The sequence below is a fragment of the Dromaius novaehollandiae genome, chromosome Z, assembly GCF_036370855.1.
Source record: "Dromaius novaehollandiae isolate bDroNov1 chromosome Z, bDroNov1.hap1, whole genome shotgun sequence".
In the NCBI taxonomy this organism is placed as follows: domain Eukaryota; kingdom Metazoa; phylum Chordata; class Aves; order Casuariiformes; family Dromaiidae; genus Dromaius; species Dromaius novaehollandiae.
The window spans coordinates 33,804,768-33,827,353 of record NC_088132.1 but is presented as its reverse complement, the minus strand read 5'-3'; the positions used below and the strand labels follow the sequence as shown (position 1 = coordinate 33,827,353).

The 22,586-nt window shown below is 41.8% G+C and overlaps 1 protein-coding gene across 8 annotated transcripts in view; it reads left to right on the top strand.

Moving 5' to 3' along the window:
- LOC112978767 (semaphorin-4D) overlaps window positions 1–22,586 on the top strand; it is a 104,281-nt gene that overhangs the window by 19,548 nt on the left and 62,147 nt on the right. Inside the window, exon 1 of one of the 8 annotated variants that reach the window (XM_064501415.1) lies at window positions 8,348–8,369. The exons of the other annotated variants lie outside the window; for them this stretch is intronic. The gene's annotated coding sequence lies outside the window, so the exon portion shown is untranslated. Of the gene's footprint in view, window positions 1–8,347; window positions 8,370–22,586 lie in introns of those variants that run through there. 8 annotated transcript variants of the gene reach the window in all.

Here is a 22,586-nt window from a genome sequence, read left to right as displayed (position 1 = left end):
AGGCGGCGAGTAGGCCCTATGGAGTTACCTGTGTCATAGCTTAATTTGGTTAGGGAGAGGCTGGCTTATCATCAAAGGCAGCAAGTGGCTGGAGGAGCACTTTTGCTGGCCGTGCCAGGCCAAAGAGGTGAGCTCTGCAGGGAGCTTGTGTTGCTGGGAAGATGTGGAAGCGAAGTCTTAAGCGGAGCAGGAAAAGGTCTGAACCACACTCTCGTAAGGTGAAGGTCTTGCTGCAGAGGGTACCGATCACGTGGGTCCCCAGACACTCTTGAGTTTAATTTGGCTTTTGGGGCTGTCTGGAGACTGGCTGTGGTACAGTTGACAGTGGCTGTTGGGTTTTGCCACGCTAGGTTTATTTTTGTTGGTGTGGGTGGCTGTTTCCTATCTCTTGGTGAGAAGTGTATGTAATACATATTTATGTTGCTCCTGGGTAATGTCTGAAAACTGACACATGGCATCATTTTTAGGAATGGTAAGCCGATAGCTTTTATACTGGAGTGGCTGTCTTTGGTGTCTTGTTTTGCAGTTGGTGCTCTTCTCCCTGTTTCCTGTCTGGATCTGTGGCTGTGTCTGCTTTTTCAATTCTTTTAAATGTAATCAGACGCCATGTGATCAGGGTCTTGGATAACTCTCTCTTTCTAGGATCTGGTTTATTAATACACCTCAGTAGAAAGCATCCGGCCTTAGCTTTTGTACCTACACTTTAAGGTGAAATCAACTTTCCCCTGGGCTTTGTAGGTGATGGAAACTTAAGGCAGAGGTGACATTGCGTGGTGGCTCAGCAGATCCCCTGCTAACCTTGTGGCCACTACTTCTGCGTAAGTGCCTCCAGGCCTCTTTATCCTCTCGGGACGGCCTTCTCCGTACTAGACCCTCTTTCCCACTCTGCGTTATGAACTGCCTGTCTAATGAATAAAAATTTCCAAACTGGCCATTAAAGAAGCCTCATTAAGAGGCTTGCTGGGCTGTCCAGGGCGTCAAGGAGTAAAACTGATATGACTGGTAGTAAGAGGGGGAAAAGCTCAAGAGTGTATTTTCATATTCGGAGTGGGCAGTATTCAGATTTACTTTTTTATTGCTTTGTCAAGAGTTTAACAGTTCTAATGCAGTGAAGGGACTCTTGCTGCTACCATTTTTATCGGTTAACTACATGTTATTCTTATTAATGAAATGTGACAAATGAAATCTCATCTGTTATGAGAGAGGCTAAACGAAAGAGGGAAATATCTAAGATTAGTTTTATGACTTTGCTTTGTAGACTAGCTACTTAACACAGTACAATAAAACTTAACAATTTTAGCATTTCAGAAACAGGCCAGACAGTTTGGTATTGTTTCATTGCCTGAACAAAGTAGCTATTGTTCTTCTGGATGTTGCTGTTTGCCTTCATCAGTATAAAATAACGTCCACAAGAACTGCTGTGAAACTAATGATCTCTTTTGAAAGAATCCCAAATGTTTGGGATTAGTCCGGCATTGCTTCAGCAGTGTGAACAAGGACCAGATGGGGGTGTAAAGCACAGCATGCCAGAGCAGGAGCCAGTGGTGCATGCTGGCTTTCACAGTTAAAACGGCTTGTAAAAATACTGCTGACAAAGTCACCCCATTGCATTAGCTTCCAGAGATGCAAACAATTAAGTGGCTCGAGGAGAGTTTCATGGCAAAAGTGGTACATTTCGTTCAGCCCTCTGGGAAAGCTGCATCGTCAACAAATGCAAAATGAAGAAGTTTGTCTTTAAATGTTTTGCAGAACTTTAGGAGATAGCACTGTAATTACGAAGTTGTTACATGGACAGCACTAATGCACCCTGTTTAGATGTTCGACTAGAAGGAAAAAGTTCAGAAAGCACAATGAAGTTAGATACTTAAATTTGCCTAAAAGGCCAGCGGAAAATGAGTGTATAACCTGACTTTCATGCCTGTTAAGTCTTCTTCTTTTATAGTAAATATTTCTTTAAACTTTAAAAGCATCAGTCAATTAAAAATGTATGTACCTTTCTGAAATGTTTTTTATAAATATAAGTGATTGTATTACTTGTACTCTAGTAATATATATTACAGTGCATAACACACATACTAATATATATTATTATAGGCAATTATAGTAATTATATTAATCATGTAAATAAATGTTCTTGTCTGGAAATCTAGTGGAGGATAGGATCCTGAAGGGCCCTGTTTGCTTGAAGTTCACATGTTAGGCTGAGGAGGCACAGGGAACTCGGAGGGGAAATAACAAGTTGTGCCTTGTGCCTGTTCCTTTGCCTTGAGAAGCTACTGGTTACGAGCCTTGGGATCTTACAAGTCTTATGGGATCTTCCTTCTTGCTTCAGATTTGTGCATAACATAAAGAGAAGGAATATAAGGGGGGCTAGTGGAGCTCAGTGCAAACTGATGACGTTTTGTACAGCTTTCTTGTTCATACGGGATTAACACGTTATGTTCTACAAGGATCGCTGCTTGCCTTTGAGGGCGGTAGTTTTTCCAGCCTCCTGGGCAGTGTGTTTAACTGTCCGTTAAGAGTACTTTCACTCCGGGCACTAGATTAGTGGTCCCTAGTGCTCCCTCCCACTCTCCCTTTGAGAATTTCCAGTGCTGTGCAGAGAGAGAATGACAGAAAAAGCCTGTTTCCTCTGCCATGTTGCTCATGGGTAGATATAAAAGGGGAACTGTATATTGTGCCAATGCATGCCACTGGCTGCCAGTCCGATGGATGACTTTCAGTGCTGTTGCTCTGGAAACACTTCATTCTGTTAGGTGTGCTTGTGCTAGTGGTTTTTTTTTGGTGTGTTGGTGTGTTGTTGTTTTTTGTAGTTTAGTAACCCTCAACTGCTGTGCATCTCCAGCAGGATGATAACAGTGGGAGTGCAAATGTTTTAGCCAAATGATAATTTGAGCAGGGAGATGTGCTGTATAAACAGTGGTGAGAGAGTGCCTCAAAACCAGGAGGCTGCTGTAGTCAGAATGCCACATACTGATGCTCTTCCTTTGCTCCTGATTGTCCCAGATAGCTTCACATCCTGTGTCAAGTTTGAAGTGAATCACGTTTTTGAGCTCTGGCGTGCAGGCAGAACATGTAGTGTCTTGAGGCTGAAATTACCTTCCTGTTAATTTGGTTTTACAGTGTATCACTTTCCAGGTCTATCGTGAGGTTTTTCTCCAACTGAGTTTTCTCATGAAGGCTCTTAATTATGTATAGTTTGGGGAGTTTCTGTTGCATTACCTCGAGTTGATGTTCTGTCAGTCTGCTTATGTTGTAATTTATATTGTGTTATAATTGCTGCTTATAAATTACACCTGCAGTGTGCTAGAGGTTGTTCTGAAATTGAGAAGTAAATAGCATAACACGTTGTAAGCATAATGTGTAAAATAAGTATGTACCAAGATGTTTCTTTTGCATTACCTTGAAATGTCTCTTAGTTAATTATGCAAAGATATGCAGAGAGAACATTTACAATTATGCCATGCAAGATTAAAGGACTACTATGGAGAGCCTGTATGGAAACGATTCACAGTAAATAAAAGCAGACTTCCAGGAGCGTGGCTTTGGGAAGAAGTCTTTTAAATCTAGATGGCATTTTCTGAGCTGTGTATGTAACCAAATAGAAATTCTTTTGAAAAATCTTAATTTCTAGGTAGCATCTGAGTGGAGCTGCACAGTGGTCTGTAATGACCAGACGGTATCCTTCCAAAGCACGTGTGTACCGATGCTGGGTTTGGCTTCCGACTTGGGTAGAGCAGTAGTGAGAAAAGTCTGTGCTGTAATGGTGAAACTTTTCTGTGGAGTGACATACTTAAATAGAAGCATCCAGATGGCTGCTGTGATCTTTGCTGTCTTCCACAGATATGTGCACGAAGTCTTTTGAGTGCTATGTAGAACTGTGAGGTTTCTCTTTTTCTAGCATAGTAGCACTTGGAGAGGCAGTAGTATTTGCAGAGGTAGGAAATTCAGTGGGTTGCTGCCCTAAATAAGGGCTACATAGTAGGGACTTGCATGCTACTGTTGCAGCTCAGCTACAACTTTCATTGCTTCTGGGTCTTGTAGTTTTATGCATCTTAGCAATTTTCTGCAAAAATTTAGAAGTTAGAGGCTTGAAAAAGCCTCTTGGAAACCAGCTGGCTTGTGTAGTGATCGCATTACAGGAGCTGGTAGCCTTCCTGCCCCCTCTCGTGCCTGGGACAGCAGGTTGTGGTGCTGCATAGAGAAATGGATATCATCCCCGTCAGAAACATAACCTGATGGAAAAAGTAACCCAGTCCTGCCACTGAAGAAAAGCATGCTGAAATAAGGATGCTACCTTAGCCCTTATGTAACATGGATCTTTGGAATTACTGGGTGAAATTCATTATCAGCCCGGGAATTCGTGCACTAGTCCATTTTTCCCTTTTGGAAAAAGGATCTCTCTTCATTTTAACATTTCTAGTGATTGCAAATCCCCCATGTCATCTTATTGTCAATGGTTAATTTGTCTTCGCCTTGAAAATCTGCCCCTTATTTCCAGCTTTTTATTGTTTCTCTTTCGTTTCTGGCCACTGGATCTTTTTAGAGCTTTATTAAATGAAAGATGACTGTGTTATTCAATAGCACCGTCTCCTGTGAATAGTGCTGTGATAAATTCTGTCTGTTGTTTATATTGCAGTAAGTACTTTTTTTCCCTTAAGTAAATACTCTACTCTTAAAAGTATTGTATATTCTGAGAGGGGTGCAAAGGTCCATCATTTGTATTGTTATTATTCCAGAAAATGGTATCTCAAAGTGGGAAGTCTTCAACAATTGTAAAATGAGATTATAGGAAAGGCTTGATGACTGGGCAAAATTAGTGATAAATAAAGGTTGGTTGTTTTTCTGTTGACTTAACTAAATGTTTTAAATATAACACAAAATAGTTCACCACCTAAAAGCACAGCCCTAGGACAGTCAACCTGATTATTTGGTTTCAAGTAAATAATTAATTTTGCTGCTTTTAACTTTCTGCAAGAGGGCTAAAGGGAGGGATGGGTGATCATGTTATTGAGTGGACTAGTTAAACTAGGTTGTTTACTGTATACTGTAACTAATATTAATGCCAAATAACTCCAGGAAGGAATTTGTTTTTACTTAGTGTGAGCAGGGACCTGTATTAGCTGCATACTATATTAAAGATGAAAACAGTGTTTAAATACAGGTGGAGTAGGAATTTCTGAACCAGCAAGTGCAGCAAAACTTGAATTAAGCTTCTTGTTCAATTATAATTGTATGTTGGTAAGTGTATGCTAACCTGTGGGCTGGAGCCGTGCGGTCTGCTGCCTCTCCTCCTGGTAGAAGTAAAAGCAGCTGTACCTTCAGCAAACTCGGCCTGTTTTCTGTGCTTTCTGTGCTTGCTTTTGGTATGACAAGGAGGTTTAAAACCCCCCTCGAGCCCTGGGGGAGGAATGTGCCCCCTTTTGCAGCCCTTGCCCTGCGATGGGCAGCAGTGGCTTCCTTCTCCATGCTCGAGGCAGCAGGATGCGGTCGTAGGGCCTGGGATTAGGGTCCCTGAGGACATGAGGCAGGGCTGAAGCTGCTTGGTGTCATTGCCTGTAGATAGCTGCTTGGTGTCATTGCCTGTAGATATGCCTTGGCAATAAGGTAAATCCAATTGCCAAAGTCCTAATTCTGGAACAATAACCTCTTATTTAGCTTTTCATAAGGTTTACTTTAGTAATAGGGAGTGATGTATGATCACTGGGAATGAGTTCCTGTTGGCAGTGCTTTTACCTCAAGCATAGGGATATTTAATATAGAAAAAGTATTTCAATAAACAAGCATTAAAAGAACCAAGGTTGAAAAGCTAGTAAACTTATAAAGAAGAGATTTGAAGAGAGTATATTCCTTTGAAAATCAGTACGTGGCAGGCTGGAAAATTTTGTGGCTCACGGCCTTTGAAGCAAAAGGGCAAACCGGAATAACTTCTGTTGCTCTGCGGCAGGTTGGCTTTTGAAGTGGCGCTGGAGTGTGTTTCTGAACCTGGGGACCACCTTTCGTTAGCTCTTGAAGAGCTTAACAGAAAAGTGAATATACAGTACCGATTTAGGAGGAGGAGACCATTACTAGCAGTTGTCCAAAACTGTTAGTGCAGCTGGTGCTGGCTTACTATGAGAACAGGTAGTGCTGTATTTGTATTGGTAACTTTATGAGGCTGACGTGTTTAAGTGGTGATCCTTGTGAGATGTGCATATTCAGTCTTGAGCGTCGCCCTTCACAGCAGCTTTTTGTGAAATACGCCCTGCTTTTCGGCGCAATTTACCTCGACATTTACCCAAGTAGGCTGCTACGTTGAAAAGGACGTTTTAGCCATGTCATCGTAAGGTTTACAAAAGAAGTGTGTTTAATTGCTCACGCTGAAGTGCTTGCCCCTGCCCGCTTGCGCATACTCTGCCAGTGAAACATGTTAATCCCTTCCTGCCCTCCCCCAATTGAAGAATCCTGATACGTTTCCCCTTGCATTAGTTAGGCCTTCTGGGAAATACATGCAGAAATAAAAGGCTTTTCTATAGCCCTTTCTCCCTCAGGAATGCATAGAAACCAGCCCCTTGGATCTGGTCCACGAACCTGAAATCTGATTTAAAAAAAAACAAAAGAACTTATAATCCTGTGCGCATGTTAGAGAAAGCTAATTACAAATGGAGATAGGGACATAGGATCTCATAGTATTTTTTTATTTTTATGTATTTTTTAACATTTAATGTTCCTGATTTGCCATCCATATGCTGTGCTGAGGTTTGTTTCCGAAAGAGGTACTTCAGGCTCTTTTAGCTTTATGACCTTTGTTCGTCCTTCACCTTTGTTAGCAGTGTGCATCTAGACAGTCTACAGAGTAAACGAAATAGATGTCTTCTAAGATTACTCAAATATTTTGATGGATTCTCAGCTACCAATAGTACTGAGTCATTTTGCCTTAACTAAAGCAAAAGGTGTGCTCTCTGCCTGAGGGTAACTTTCCTAGAGGCTAGCCATACATCTATGAAAACCCATGAGGAAAGGCACTGTGGTTTTTCACAGCGATATAATGGCTATCAATACTACGCCAAAGGCAGAAAGGCCAGGCTGAAGCCCGGCGAGGCCCCTGCCCCCTGCGCGAGTCAGCGCTGTCAGGCAGGAGCACTCACAGCTTGGGGCGGGCTGACCGTGGTGTCGAAAGGAACCTGAGCTCTGGGCTACCTACGAATTTTGGTCGCTCTTGAGGCACAGAGATGCTGCGCCTTCCTACCAAAGACCTTGCGAGGAGGTTAGCGGTGGCCCGCGGGTGGTGCTGCGCTGGGCTGGGCACGTTGCTGGTCCGTGCTGTGGGTAAGGGCTCAGGCAGGTGTGGAGACCGCACTGTGCTCTGTACCTGGCCCGAACCAAGCGTGCCTTGAGGCAAGCGTAGGCTGAAGGATGAGCCTGAGCGCGTGTTGGCAGTACGGTGTGGCACTTCCCAACGTACCCTCGCCTGTGGGTCCGTCTCACTTGATGACCTGGTATAGAAGTGGAGTTGCCTTTTTCTCCACTCTGATCATAGGTGGTGCTCTGCCGTAGTTAGAAAGTCGCAATGTACGGCGTCTTACTGTGAATGCGTATGCAAATATCCAGCTTCTGAGTCATCCATTGCTCTTTTGCCTAACTCGAAGGGGGATGGCGGTGTGTTTTACACAGTTCAAGTGATCTGAATCATCTTCGGGAAGGGTTGTGCTACTTTACTGGCTGTAGCTGTGCCAAGTGGAGCCAGCCCAAACTTTTTTTGCCCTCTCCCGCTTCCTCTCCTTGCCCTTACGCAGTCTCTGCAGAAGCAGGGGTTCAGGGTTGTGTCATGAGCCACATCGGTGGCTCTTGTTCGCCACGTGGCCCCGCGAGCAGCTTAACAGCAGCCATGTGGGAGTAGAAGCTGCCATGGCTGGCTTTGCCAGCAAGAGCAACGTCGGTGAAACCACAGCATGATTTGTGCGGTAGGTAGCTGAAGCATGAAAATGGGCATCAACAAATTGGGGGGGAATCTGACTTAACTGCAGTGACAGTTTCTTTCAGCTGATAAAAATATTTCCTAAATATTGGCTTTCTTTCAGCTGTTATCTAGTAGTGAGTTATAGGTCATATTCCTTGGCAGTCACTGAAGAAGAAAATTATTTTTAATTCCACGCCTCTCCCCGCAGCATGAGATTAAAATCTCTGCGATGACAGGTAGTCAGGTTATCTTTTTCTCCCCCTCCTCCCCACCTTCCCCGAGTTTTAGGATGGAATTGCAAAGGGCTCGGCGTAGGAGACCTGTTATGCGATGTCCTCCTCCCGATGCTGACGTCTTTACTTCATGGCTCAGTGTTTTCTCTACTCCTTGAATTCCATTTCAGCTCCATTTAGTAACAACATCCAGCACGGTAATGTCTCTAGCCGGCAGTTTCTTAGACTAGACTAGGTATATTTTGCTTTCTCTCTGCTTTAATTGCAGGTTAGTGATTGATCTTGTATCCAAGTTTCCCTGTTGTGTGTGCTCTCAGGAGGTGGCATTTTGTTCTGCAGGTTGTCCTGTTCTAAAAACAGACCTTCCTCATAGAGGAGGGCTCTCTGTAAGGTGAGCAGACGTGGTGTAATCTGGTCCACAGGTTCTGGGAGTAAATCTTCCAGTGCTCTTACAGCACTGACTAGCTCATTTTGATTAATCACTTTGCTACTAATGAATTGGAGGGTTTTTTTTGTATTTGTGTTGTTAGTGGGTGGTGTTTTTTAATAGCTCACATTCTGTTGCTTAAGTAGCTTCTCCAGAATTTGATATGCTACTTTGAAGCTGTATTTTAATTATGTGGAGCAAGTTGCTGATTTTAATGGGGAGTTGTCATTTGGTATTGACTTTGCAGGCAGGCGGTGATTTGTTACAGAACTATCTTGCTTTAGCTGTCCTTTATGTGACAACCAACAAGAACTTTGTTGGGCCAGTTGATTTAATGTCAAACTAATTATTAGGTAAGATGGCTGAAAGCAAAAATTATAATCTGAATTTGAAATTTTGTTAACTTTCTGTACACTGATACGCTTTTTATAAAAGTGTCTACTACATAAATACAGCATACAAGTAGTCTGATTTGGAGCATGCTTGCTTTTGAACAGCATAATAATTCTAAGAATAACACATTAGAAACCATAACTGTTAAAAGATGGGCTCTTAATTTACTTCTTGGTTTGAGGTTTGTATTTTTAGGGATACATAAACTTTTATGTATCAAACGTTTGCATCATATGGACAGAGTGGTGTACAGCTTTCCTGAAGGAAAGGATGCTGTAGGCATGATGAGTCTTGACTATTTGCTGAAGAGTGCCTGAGAATGCAGTGTGCCTAATCACGTTGAATCTGTGTTTATCTAGCGCTTTAAACTTTTAATTGGCCAGGTCTGTATTCTTTAGTCTGGTTTTATTTCAAATTATGTCTTAATCTGTGGGATCAGGTTTGGGTATGGGGGAAGGTGTTAGAACTTGTGAGGACTGATCTGATATGTGAATTTCTCAGCAAAAGGTATTTTTATGTAGAGAAATGAAACTGCGTATTTCCTTTGGAGTTTGAACTTTGTATTTTTGACTTTTGGGAAACAAAAAAGTGAGCTATGGCTCCTTCTTGTCAATACATTATGTAGAGAGCTTCCTTTAGCATTACCCCAGGAATCAGATGCTTTTGCAAGAAACATTTCATATGTGTGTTTCAGACCTTAATATATTTCCCCTTGTTTTGTCAAGGGACCTTTTCCTTTGAGGGGATACAGCGTTCTAGTTCATGGGTGAGAAGAGCATAGGTTGGTTGGGTTTCTCCTAAGCTAGAACTGGGTAACAGGCCATTTTTATGCTAGTTAAAAGAAAAAAGTGTTTGTCCATCAGTCTGGCTGGAAAACTTAGTCAAAACCTTGGAGATCTAAAATGTGAACTAGTAAATGCTGTCTGTAGATAGTCTTTGCGTGCCTTTGGAAAAGAGAGTTGACCCTTGTGTCAAACTAATTGATCAATTAATACGTTCAGCATGGATAAGATACCTTTTAAGATTCAGCTAAATCATGTGGTTTAACATTGAACTAAGACAGCACTTTTGAAAATAATAAAACTGTCTGGTATTATGCCTTGAGTTATTAATGGTAGATGATAGCTGCTAAGCTTGCGTGTCACCCTCATTTTTTCAGTAAAGTCTGATGGAATTAGACCTTCTTTTCCTTTGTTTGAGAGAGAAATTTCCATGTCTGTTTTGCAGGGGTTCTGGCTGTTACATGCGTGTTGTTGCATATGCCTCTCTGTACAGCAAAGTGCCCCTGTGTTAAACATTTAAATTCTTTTAAGATCACATATTGAAGAAGTTTAATGCAGGCTTGTAGTGCTCTGCAGTGTGTCTTTTTTGTTAATAAAGCTTTTGATAGATATTGTGTGTTTGTGCTTTTATTTATCTATTACTTATCTATTGTGGAATGAAATGTCATAACTACCTCTAAAAATAAGTTAACTCCCGTGCACTTAAAAAAAACCAACCAAACAAAACAAAACAAAACCAGAAAATCCATATACTAGTGTTACTGGCAGGTTTATGGTGAGAAGAAAGTGTTTATGGGAAAGTTATGCTAAAGAAATTAGTCTCATGCTTGGTTCAGAAAATAATTTCACAGATGCTCTTGCTGGCAGTGAGTGCTCTAGCTTGGGCCTAGCTGCTAAGGAAATGTCTTTTCCCGTGCTCGTGAGCTTTCACAGCTTAAATATTCTTGTTCTCATGGGGTTCTCGTGGGCTGCTGCCGACCAGGTCTGTGAGGTGGTGTGGGCAATCACAGAGGCTTTGATCTGAACTCTTTGCTGAACAGAAATGCAGCACAGAGCCCGTTAGGGATGGGACGATTAGTTATGGGAATAGGCTCTTCACATCTGCATCATCGGGAGGCTTTCTGAAGAGCATGGATTTAATTTTTCTCTAAACTAGGTGTGAAGTTGTTTATTCTTTTAGTGTTTGACAGTGCCTTTTTTTCCCTTAATTTCTCAATCCTAACTTTTTTTCCTCATAAGTACATAGTCTGACATGGTAAAGTACATCCAGTGGAAATAGGGCTGACCCTTGTGGCCTTTATGTTCTCTCTACAGACGTCCGTGGATGCGTACAGTGTTTCCCTGCCATTAGCTTATATGGAGGCCAAATCCTTGGAAAGGGGAGCGCTATCCTTACAGTGCTGCGCAGGGGCCATCGTCCGTGGTAGCGGGCAGCCTAGGTGTGTGTAGTCTCTCTGAAATACTTTCTTTTGTTAAGAGCTGCTGGAGCTGAACGAAGCAGTTACATGTTCTGCTGGGAAAACAGGACAGGTTTATGATTTGAGTGTGAGTGTTTTCTTTCTTTTTTTTTTTTTTTTTTTCTGGTTCATGATAAAGAAAACTATAATACTACCTAGGCTCCTTTTGGCACCCCTGCAGTGATAGCCTATGTTGGTAATCGTTTTTGAATTTTACCTGTTTTTTTCCTCGTAGTATTATCTGCCATGAATACTTAGCTTGTTGAGTTTTCTGTCATCTTTCTCCCTGCTCCCTTTCCTGCCCTTCTTCTCTCTTCTCAGTTCCAGGCCACCTGCAAGAGGCTGATTGCAGTGGAATTGCTTTGGGAAGAAGTTGTTAATCAGTAAAAGCAGCACCGGCAGGCTCTACCTGTTTAAAACATGTAACTTTAATTTTTTGCTCGCACTGTGATATTGGAAATGATTTATGTAAAGTTGGTTTGGCTTGTGTAATGCATAGCCGAAATGAAGAAACGGATAGTTTGCTTGGTGTGGTGTTCATTCAAGTTAATATTTAATTGGGAGGGAGGAAACACCTAAACCTTTTTATGAAGCATTTGTTTTTCCACCTGCCTGGGAAAGAGGGAACTTACTCTCTTACTACAGCTTCTGTTAATATCTGCTTTTTTATTTCTGATGAAGAATTTTGGACTGCTCTTTTGTGTCTCTCTGTAGAAACTAAAATCCATCATCTTTACTCGATGGCATTAAAAAAATGGTTAATAAATAATATGCCTTCTTAGAGAATTTGTCTTTGCTGTGAAGTGGTAACAGGATCAACCGTGCAAGCGTCGGCTCTGTCACTTTTAGCAGACACTGATCTCAACTAACGTTTTCTTCTGCGTGATCTGAGAGTATTCTGTTGTTTGTCCAGCCTGTTGCAGAATGTTTCCCCACTGTAACCTGTTCATCTCCTCCATCACGCTTTTGTGATTTACTGGGCTTACTTGCAACATAAATATTTTATTTCTGCTCTTTCCATTTTAGAGTGGCTAAACTCTTCCCTGAAATCACTTGGGTTGTGTAACCTCTTCGTACCATAAGTATGGTTACCTATATTATTTAGGAGCTTCCTGGAACAGATGCGGTAGCCACAACCTTAAATTCCTTTCCCATCGTGAAGCTTCTGCTTTCCTGATGCATTTAACTACTGAATTGCAATTACATTATTTATATCTTAAATTCCGAAAAAAATCAGCCCTCAAACCAGTAAGACAACTGGTTGAAAACAAAATGCCCTTTCTCTTGCCTGGTTGCCGTCACCGTCTCTCTTCCTCCCCAGCAGCGAACAAGGCTCTTGTGTCTGACGGGGCCAGGGCCGGCCCAGCTGTGGTCCGGGCTGGGGACGTGGAGCTGTGACTGGGGGCACGTGCCCCCTCGGCCAGTACCAAATGGGGACACCTCAGCGCCTTCAGTGCTTCTCCATCCCATCGCGTTCCTGCCTGGCTGTATCTATCCTGATGTTTTAATATACTCTTGTTCATGTCGTGTTTTGCAATTCACCTGAGAGGAAGATGGTAGGTTTCTCGCTGCCTGAAGAAGGTAAATTCAGATTATTATTAATCCAAGTGATTTTAGCAAGTGAAGGCAAGAGCTTTGCTGGCTTGTAATGAATGAAAGGGAAAGAAGGAAATGAGTCAAAGGTTTATTTTTAATAATTCCATTTTCCTTCTTTCCTCTCTGAAACTTTCATGTATGTTTTAGCTGAAGGGAATAAGAGTATGAAGGGGGTTTTGTTCATTTTTTAACAGCAGGAAAATTGGACTCAGTCTTTTGGAGGAATACGTGTATTCATAGGATGGTTCAGAAACAACTGTCAGAGACTGTGCCAGGCGTTGCATGCTGGTCCAAGTTGTGTCACTGGAAAAATCTGTTGTTAATTGTCTCAGTAGCTGATCCCATGTCTGCACTTGGCAGAAGGATTTCTGCTTCTTTCATCTCAACTCCTTTACCCACACGAGGTGGTGCATTCCAGGCCAGAAGTAGGATGCAGAGGTGCTCTAAAGTGTGCATGTGTGTGCACACGCATATCTCTCTCTCTATATATATTTTTATATTTTTACTTTCCACCCCAGGAGCACTCTTTTTGTGCTGGTCTGGCTGAACTTGCATCACTTAAGAAAAGTCTTAGTGTGCTGAAACAACAGCTGAAAGTGGCTTAAAAAAAAAAAAAAGGAAAGAGAGAAAGCCTTAGCTCTACCCTAGTGTTATAAACAAAAAGTATCTGTGTGTTGTGAATTATGGAGAGTAAATGCTTGCTGGTAACTGCTGGAGGCTTCTCCTTCCTTGCAGTACTTCTGGAGCTGCCTAAATTGGTTTGACGTGGGAGCAGCCCAGTGCTGAGATTCCCCAGCTCTCTGCAGGACCTGTCACCCCATGGTAAATGTTATCTGTAGGGCTGGTGGGCTCCTAAAAAGCTGACGGTAGGGTTTGGGGCTGGGGTAGCCTGCAGGGGAGCATCCACCTTGTTCCTCCTCAGGAGCTTGCTGCGGGGTGACCTGCCGCAAGGCCTCTGCGGAGGTACTGGTCTGAATTTTGGCTCTGAACCTGCTTCAGTTGGGAGGATGAGGTCCTGGACAACCGTTGTCTGAATGTCTCATAAAGAAGATTTGAAAGCCACCACAGAGGGCTCATGTTAAAGGCTTTGCAATAGCTGAGCCATGGCAAGCTCACTGTAAGCGCTTGTTCTAGTTTGTGGTGATTGTAATGCAAGTCAGCCTACCCAAGCTCCGAATGAAGCTTGGCTTTGGCCTCTTCCATTAGCTTACTTGCATGTGGAGGCGTACTGGATATTCGCTGAGTCTGGGAGGGTCCTTAAAATGTGGGGAAAGTTCAAGAAGTTTTACCTATGTAATGTATCAAAGAAATGGCAGTGTGTATGAAATGATAAATGAATTTGGGGGAGGAAAAATGTAGCTGACCCTTTAGAGTAAGGTGCTTAAGACCGCATTATTTGGAAGCTTAAGGCAGACCATTTCAGACCAGTAATAAAGCACGCCATTTTTCACAGAAAACTGGTGATGGCTTCTGTATCTGCAGCAAGCTGTAAGTTGGGGTTCGTTGCATTTTCCTAAGAAGAGATTTCCACTTTAACTGATCTGTGCAGAGGTTCAACAGCCTCTGTTTCCCAGGAGGGTAGACTGATTTCCAGTGACTGCTTTTGGTTTGTAGCTGCATGTGCTTTCATCTACATTTTCCTTCCTGTAAGAGCTGTATGTGTGTTAATTGTTAGTTCTTTGTGGTTTTGTTTCTTTGCTGACGTGGTTTTTCCCCCTCTAATTCATAGCTGTGTTACCTGCCTCTGTTGCTTCAGCTTTATATGTCATTTCATCTGTAGTGTGATTTAAAAGCAGAGAGTTTTGAGTGAGTGTGTGTGTGTGTGTGTATGCTTTACGCACACACACAAATATGAGTTTTGCTGGTACTTGGGAGAATTATAGGCTACGTCTACTCTTCTACTTCCTTTTGGTTTATTTTGGAGGCACTCCTTCTTAAACCTAAGGCCACTTATTTAAAGACGTCACCTTGTCATTTTCTTGAGATTATCACTTACAGACACTTGACACGAGCCAAGCCAAATCCATATTGCTAATTGAAAAACATTTTCTCCCTACACGAATTCCTGAATCATCTGGGCTCATTGCATAACTTGACAGTAACAGGCTGTGAATAGAATAAATCACTACTATTAGAGGCATTTTTTTTTGTCCTACCCTGTTATTTCTTTTGCTTCAGGGGTTTATTTCTTTGATTGTCTCTGTAGCTTTGGACATTATTTCTTTTTCATCTTTTTTTTCTTTTCAAGAAAATTGGGATAGAAGGTATTTATTTATTTTGCTCTGCTGAATTGGGCCTCATGCTATGCCACATGTGATTGTTACTTGTAGTTAGTGTGGCTAATAAAACATCTAGTTTAGACACCAAGTAACTATGAATGTGAAAAGATTTTGTTTTTAAATATATTTGTGTTATAAAAAATACATGAAACACTACCACAAGTTCAAAATTGCCCTTAAATTCCTTTTTTTGCAAGGCTTCTCATTCTTGTAAATGTTTTGCAACATGTTGTTATGTTTATTTTTTATTAAAGAATAAATGTCGTAAATGTTTTGGAAGAAATAAAGGTCTCATTTATGGGATGTTTGTTTCATAAATGTCAAAATGCCATATTTTATTCATATATTTGAAAACTTGCAAAGGGCACTGAATGTGACAGCTTGGGAGGAGGAAAGGAGGAAAGTAACGTCCTTCTTGGGGGAGGCATTTTGTGCCAACTTTGCTAGTGAAGACAATGGCTAAGTGGTATTGTGTTCAACTTGAAATGACTGGCATGGTTTATGGGAGGGTGAATAAGTACAATAGAAAGATTTTAGTCCCCCCCACCACCCCCCTGAGAGTTTTTACCTCTTCTTTCAGTCTCTCCCCCCTCCCCCCCAAGAGTTTTTACCTCTTCTTTCAGCGCAAGATCTTTTGCTGTTAATGCATATTCCTGGGAAGTTATGCTGCTTGCAGAGGTTTAAGTCCTTGTTGATTGTACAACCATCCTGTTTTGTTCTGCAGTCGTATATGTAGAGAAAAGACTAACAGTGGTTTTATTATGTGATTGGTCTTGAATGTGCTGTTGCCTGATGGGCAAAGAAGTGTCAGTTTTAATTAACAAAGGGTCCATCACTACAGTTAATCTGTGTTGTGCTTGCAGGCTCACTGCGCTGTGATACACTAACTTACAGGAAGATTTAGTTCTCTGCCATTAAAATCCCTTCAGACTGAATTGCAGCTGCAGAAATCTACTGTTACAGGATTTTGACTCATGCCAATAGTGATGAATTATGATTTAGCTGCTCTGACGCTCCTCTTTTCAGTACCAGGCTTAGCTTCCAGTGTGCGGGGGGAGCTTTCTTATTAAGATAATAGCATATATCTAAGTTGGTTTGGTAACTGTAAAGCTTTCTCTTTGGGACGCCATGATAGTGTATGTTTACAGTGAGGTACAAATACCTTTTAAAGCAAAATACCACATATTCATAACTCTAGGGCGCAAAGCGTGAAGAGCAAAGGTAATAATAAAATGTCCGTGTGTGAAGGTTTTAGTTGTATGTTAACTTTTGCTTGGTAGCTGTAAGCGTCCCTAACTATATCTTTGGTAGAAAGCAACAGTTTCTGTCTGCAGCAGAGATTGTGGCTGTACCACACGTCTCCATCAGTCCATCAGTGTTCACTGTTCCGGAGAGGGCAGCCATCAGTTACCCATTTCACTACCTCTTTCTCTAGCATATAGGATCTTCTGATGAGAATATCATTCTAATTTGGAAAGAGTCAGATGGGAATATCCCATTAAATGTCATTTTTTTTCCAACGTATTCCTTGAAGGAACTTTATCTCTGCTGTTGGTTTTGCTGTCGCACTCTTTGCTTGCTGCCCAGAGTTGTACTGACCTGAGGGCTGTGTGATTTGTATAATGTAGATAGCTTGCGTGTGTAGCACACCGATTGTTTTGCTGTTGTAAACAGCCCTTTATGGTATGGTCTCAGTCCTCAACGTGTGTCAAGTAAGTTAAAATATGCAAACGGTGTTTGTTTATGTTTTTCTTGAAATATCCAAGTAGTGAAAGCAACTTATGGCAGACATTGCACTTGCTGAGCTTGTGCTTCAGGGGCTTATCTCCTCCATCTTACAGCACTCAAATGTTGTAATGTTGTAAAGCATGTGGCCCTTTCCCCCCATCATGCACGAAGAGGGCTGCCTTTCCTGGATTTTGCAATCCTTTGTGAGAAGCTCATGTTGTCACCAGGGATGGGAATGGTATAACAAAGACTGGGCATCCCCACGCCTTACCGCAAAGGCAGGCAACTGAAATCTGTGCTGTCTATCCACTTAAGGGACTGAAACAAGATCTAGGATGGGAAGAGAGCAAAGATGGTGTAATCTGTGTAAGTCTTCCTGTTCTCAACTCCACATTTTCTGCTTTGTGCTTTTTAGTACATCTGTTACTGGCTTTGCTATGTATTGATACACTGCTGTGGATCAGAAATCGTTAGCTGCATGTGGTGAATCCTTCTCCATCAGGTGACTGCATACTTGGCCTTGCTGTTTTTAAAGTTCGTTCTTACCTATTTGCTGTATGTCTTGGAAGCACAGTTCATGCGTTTGCACTCATACTTATTCAGTCCTCTAGTATCAATGCATGGCTCTTGGAGCATGTGTTTTCCAGCCTTTTTATGTACTTTTCACCTTCAATACGCTGGAACTTAAATACAAGTTTAAATAGAGTTCAAATAAAATAAATTAGTGTTTGGCTGTGCTTTCTCACTTGCTTAGCAAGCAATATCTAGGAAATTATTAACACCTTGTGCTGTAAAGCAAAGAGACTCACTTCAGGATTCTTGCAAATCTCTGGTGCAAGTAGTAGAGGAAGATTACATAGCAGAAAATCAGAAGATGGCCCCTTGCAAGCAAATTAAGGAGGCAGGTGGATCAGTAGAAACTCTCTCACATGTGAGGAACACATTAAATAACTACAGATGCTTTGTTCCATGGCAGTAACTGGTCTGGGAGCCTCCTGTCTCTTTTCTCTGATTGACAGGATTTCAGTCAAATCCTTAACATTTCCTAAAGCTTCAGTTCTGCACAGTGGATTTTACAGACAGAACGTGCCTTTTCTTGAAGACCTGCAATTAAGTGAATTCTTACCTGCCCCCTTGTACTGGCATTAAAATTTGGTTGGCTGTACAGTGAGCTAAATTCACAAGTTGGTCTGGCTGAAAGAAAAGTAACCTATCATATCCCCCATTTTTCCCCAAACAAGTAAGCTCCTTTGATTTTCAGCCGAATGAGTGTCTTTAGTCAACATAAAATTTAAATTTAGTGTGTTCATTTATCTTGGAGAACAAGGGAAGACAGCTATGTGCACATAGCTTTTTGCATCTCATATATTGGCATATGGGTTTCTTGGCATGGTTTCTGCTGCTGAAGTGTCATTCCAGGCAGTATCAGCCCAGGGGTTGTATGAAATCTGTGAATTTTTCTGCTTGTCTGTCAGGTCCTGTTCTTCTGGTCCTTTCGGCAATGACGTTCAGTCCCTGCTTGTGGAGGTGGAGAGATCATCTCTGCTGTTCACAAGTCTGTCTTCATTAGTGTTCTCCTAATACTTGTTCAAATTCTCTTCCTCCCCTGCCCTCTGCACTGCAGATGAGTGAGCTTTGGGATTTTCCTTGCTGAGCAAGCTTCAAACAGCTGCTTGTTAATTTATGACCTCTTTAATCCTTGATAATACTGGTCAGACACGAGACAATAAGGAAAAAAAATTACACAGATATGATTCTAACCTGGAAAATATGGTTTTCTTAACTTGCTTCTACATATCCCAGCATGATACCTTCCAAGCTGTGTCGGGCCTCAGAAGTGTTAAGACAAGTAGCAGTATGGGTCCATGCTGTAATCCTTTTAGTTAAGACCCTGGTTTAAAAAGGAGGTGGGGGGAAAGCAATGTTTCTTTTTGCCATATTAATAGCAGAAGCCAGTGTGGAGGAGGAGAGGTGTGTGCTTGCTTTGAAGCAGTGGGTGTAACAAATGCTCTGCTTACACCGTTTTCCTCTGAATTATATGGTGGTTTGCTTCCCTGGGTAGGGAATGGTGTGTGTCTTCAACACCTGGGGCATCCTGTTGATGTCTCCTGCTTTGGCTTTCATGGACCTCCCGTTTTGATCGTTTAAGATGTGCAGAATGTGGCACCCTTTGCAACTGGAGAACTGGCTTCTCATAAAAGTTGAACTTTAGGTTAATAGAGCCCATTTGGTAGCCTTGGCCTAGTTTGGGACCTTTCTCTGAGAGCCAGCTACTCTTTCAGACCGGTAAGTTGGACCCATCGCTGTAGCAGCACGCCTGCTTTTGGAGAGTCCTGGCAGTGGATATAAAATGATGTCTTAAATCACTGCAGTGCTATTTCTGCTTCCCCTGCTACAAAATCCAGAAATGACAGCCTTGCTTTTGTTGCTCCATACATGCAGAAGGACCAAATTTGGAATGCACTCTTATTTATCAATGCAAAGCAAGGACTAGGGTTTGGTGCTGCAATGCTGCAAAGGCAGAGTAATGGTTCACACTCCAACTTCTCTCTTGCTGGATTTTTAATAGCAGTTTTGCTCTGATTCTGGCTGTCCTGTGCTACTGCTGTAACAAATCCATGCTGCTTAGATTTTGAATAAGGTTGCCTTAGTATGCCAGATGTGACTCCTACAGTAAGTATTTTGGAGCAGGGGTGGTTCTCCCCTTCTTCTGCCCCAGAAAATCCTGCACTTAAAACAACAAAACCCAAAACAGGCGTGGTGTATTCAGGCTTGGACTTCTGGTTGGTGTCTTAAGAGCCTGCTCCGTACAAATACAATTCTGCCCACCCCCCCGTTATGCCTCTTGTCATTTTTTGGGGGGGAGGTGTTTTTTGGTGAGATTGTTTTGTTTGTAACTATACACAGTGGTTAATTGTATTGGGAAGTGATTTGGAAGCACCGGGCAAAATTGAAGGCTCCATTGTGTTAGGTACCCTCACAAACGCATTTTCTGTCTCTGGAAAATTTGCAGCCTTGTATGTAACTATGTAATTAAAGAGTTTTCTTTGAAATACAATGCAGTAGATTTCTACCTTTTGAACTTGTATTGTGTGTGTGAATTTTACTTTTTAAACAAGGGTGTATTTTTCAGTTGGAAAAGCATCTTCAGGCACATTTGTGCTACCAGGTGCAGCTAATACTGTAGTGCAGTGTATTTCCTCAATAATTGCATTTTAAGTGTGCTGCCATAGGGATGCTAATGGAGAGGGCATTAGAGAAATCTACCTAGAAGTACGGAAGTGTTAAAGTCAATATGTGGAACATATATCCAGCTTCATTTAGGAGAGCGGCCTGAGCGCAGGGTTCACTTTTGCCTGGGCGCGCTTTTCATAGTCTTCTCTCCTGTATGGCCACGAAGGACGGGCCAAGTCCTAACAGCTGAAATTGGCCACCGGAGGTGTATGCCGGCTGGGTCATGTGGTAGCCCTTTACTGTAGTCCATGCAACAGTTGCTTCAAATTTGGATCACCTGGTTGGTGTTGTACAGGTGGGTTGAACAGGTATTTTTTTAAAACTAAATATACATTCTTGACTTCTTCATTAAGCTTATATGGCACTGTAGCACTAAGGTATTTTTAAACTGTGGATCAGATAAATGGCTTCCTTAATTGAATGTGCTTATTAAATACCAAGTAACATACTTAAATGCTACTTAAAGAAACATAAGATCCAGTTTTATATGCACATTGCAATTTACTATTTTATCTCCTTTCTTTAAAACATAAATATTGCCAAAATTCGGTCAATGACATAGATAAATATACAGATATTGAAATATTTTCACATATGTATAAGCACAACATTTGCAGTTGTGTTTCCTTCTGCTTTTTGCTTTGCTGTATGCAAAGATTGTAGCCTCGGGATGCTAGCCAGGGTTTGAGTTGTCAAAGAGAGCAGTAAGAATACAGGATGTTTTTAGAATACGCTGAGCGGCGAGCAGATGGCTTCATTAAATTCCCTTTAGGAACGAGGAGAGCCGTGGCTGCTTTTGGAAGAAAATTGGCCAGAGCGAGCTATTTTTACACTACTGCTCCAAGTGTGTGGCAGGTAACAAGACTATTTGTATAACAATTTTATATAAAACAATCAGTCCAGTTACCCTCAAAAAATGTGAGGTGGGAACAAGTAGAGCCTCTGTTCTGTGAGCTGAAGGTACGAATTGAGACAAAAGACTGACTATTTCATCGTTACGCTTCCTGTGTGTATTCTAAATCTTGAGGTGTTTGTGTGGGGAGAATAAGCTCTCATAGTTGCTTTATTTTTTGCTCCTCAACCCTGAACAATTCATATAGTTCTGTTCTTTGCCAGAAAATTTTGTGGGCTTTTTTTCCCTTGCTTTCTTTTTTTGGAGAATGCTAAGGAAAGCTATATTTATAGCTCACTGTAGTTATAAATGACTTGCGAAGAAGAGTGATATCCAAAAGATAGTTTTCCTCCTCTAGAATACTCCTCCGCATTCACATACAGACATCTGGTAGACACGTTTTAATGAGTTTGGTTGCTCAGGAATTCAGTGGTCTTGTGTGGTCGATCAAGTTAAGCATCACTGTTGTGAGCAATTCTGTGCTTTGCTGGGATCTAAGCTTTAACCAGGTCTCATATGTTCAATTTCCTCTGCCCACCCCCCTCGGAAATTAAAAAGCAGAACTGTGAGGTTTGGTTCAGGCAAATACTTGCAAGTTACCGTGTCTTTTATCTTTTTTTAGACTGAATAGCCTGCTGAGAACAGAAAAATGTTGTTGGGCTGTAAGGATGCGGCTGAATCTGAAGTGGGCAGTTTGAAGATGGATTCTGTTTCTGCGGATGGGATGTTGTTCGTGATGTGGGAAAGTGTTTTACCTGTTAAGTCCTTTCAGGGTTGTGTGCTTCCTTTTCTTTTAGTTCGGGATTTATATCTATATGTATGTATGTATTACATTTGGAGGAAATAGATCTAGGAGCAGGAAAGGGAGTTTCCTGCTGTAGTGGTAGAGTGTCTTGGTATTGCTTATTGATTCTTCTGACTGTGAAATGCTTCTTCATCCCAAAATAGGTATCAGGCCATCTTAGCAGCAGGAGAGGGCTGGGGCTGCCGGTAGGTCTCAGCTCCTGTGCCGAGGCTTTGCTGTTGGTACATGCTCCTCTCCCAGGGAAGATCTGGGCTCTGGTCAAGCTGTGTGGCTGGTTTTAACTCTGTAATTGGTTGAAATGCTTCCAGCAGGTAATCTGGGCCAGTGACACTGAGTGGGAATTGCTGTTAGAGATCATCATGTGTAGGGGAAGATTTATTTATGGCAACAGTTGCAGATCGGTTTGCAGAAGTATGTACATGTATATGTGCAGAAATATGTATTTGGATAACAGAGCAAATCCATATTTTTCCCCAAGTTGCTTTTTAAAGGGTAACTTCGTAACGTATGCATGCATTCCAGGAACGGTTTGAACCAGACAGCACATTAACTACTGTTACTGCAGGAAACTTTGTGCTTAATTAGAATCAATACATTCCACAACAAGAGAAGAAGATGACCTTGTATTTTGAAGGATGAATTACTGGTGTGTTACTGGCCTTGTTCGGAGGTTTTTCCTCCATTACTCTCACCCCAGCTTCTTCTGATAAGTCTGATATGTCTATAATACATACTTTTAAAATATTTTCTGTTGTGTGTGTTCACCAGAAAAATGTGGTACTAAGAGGAGCTGGACAGTATTAGTATTTCAATAGATCTGG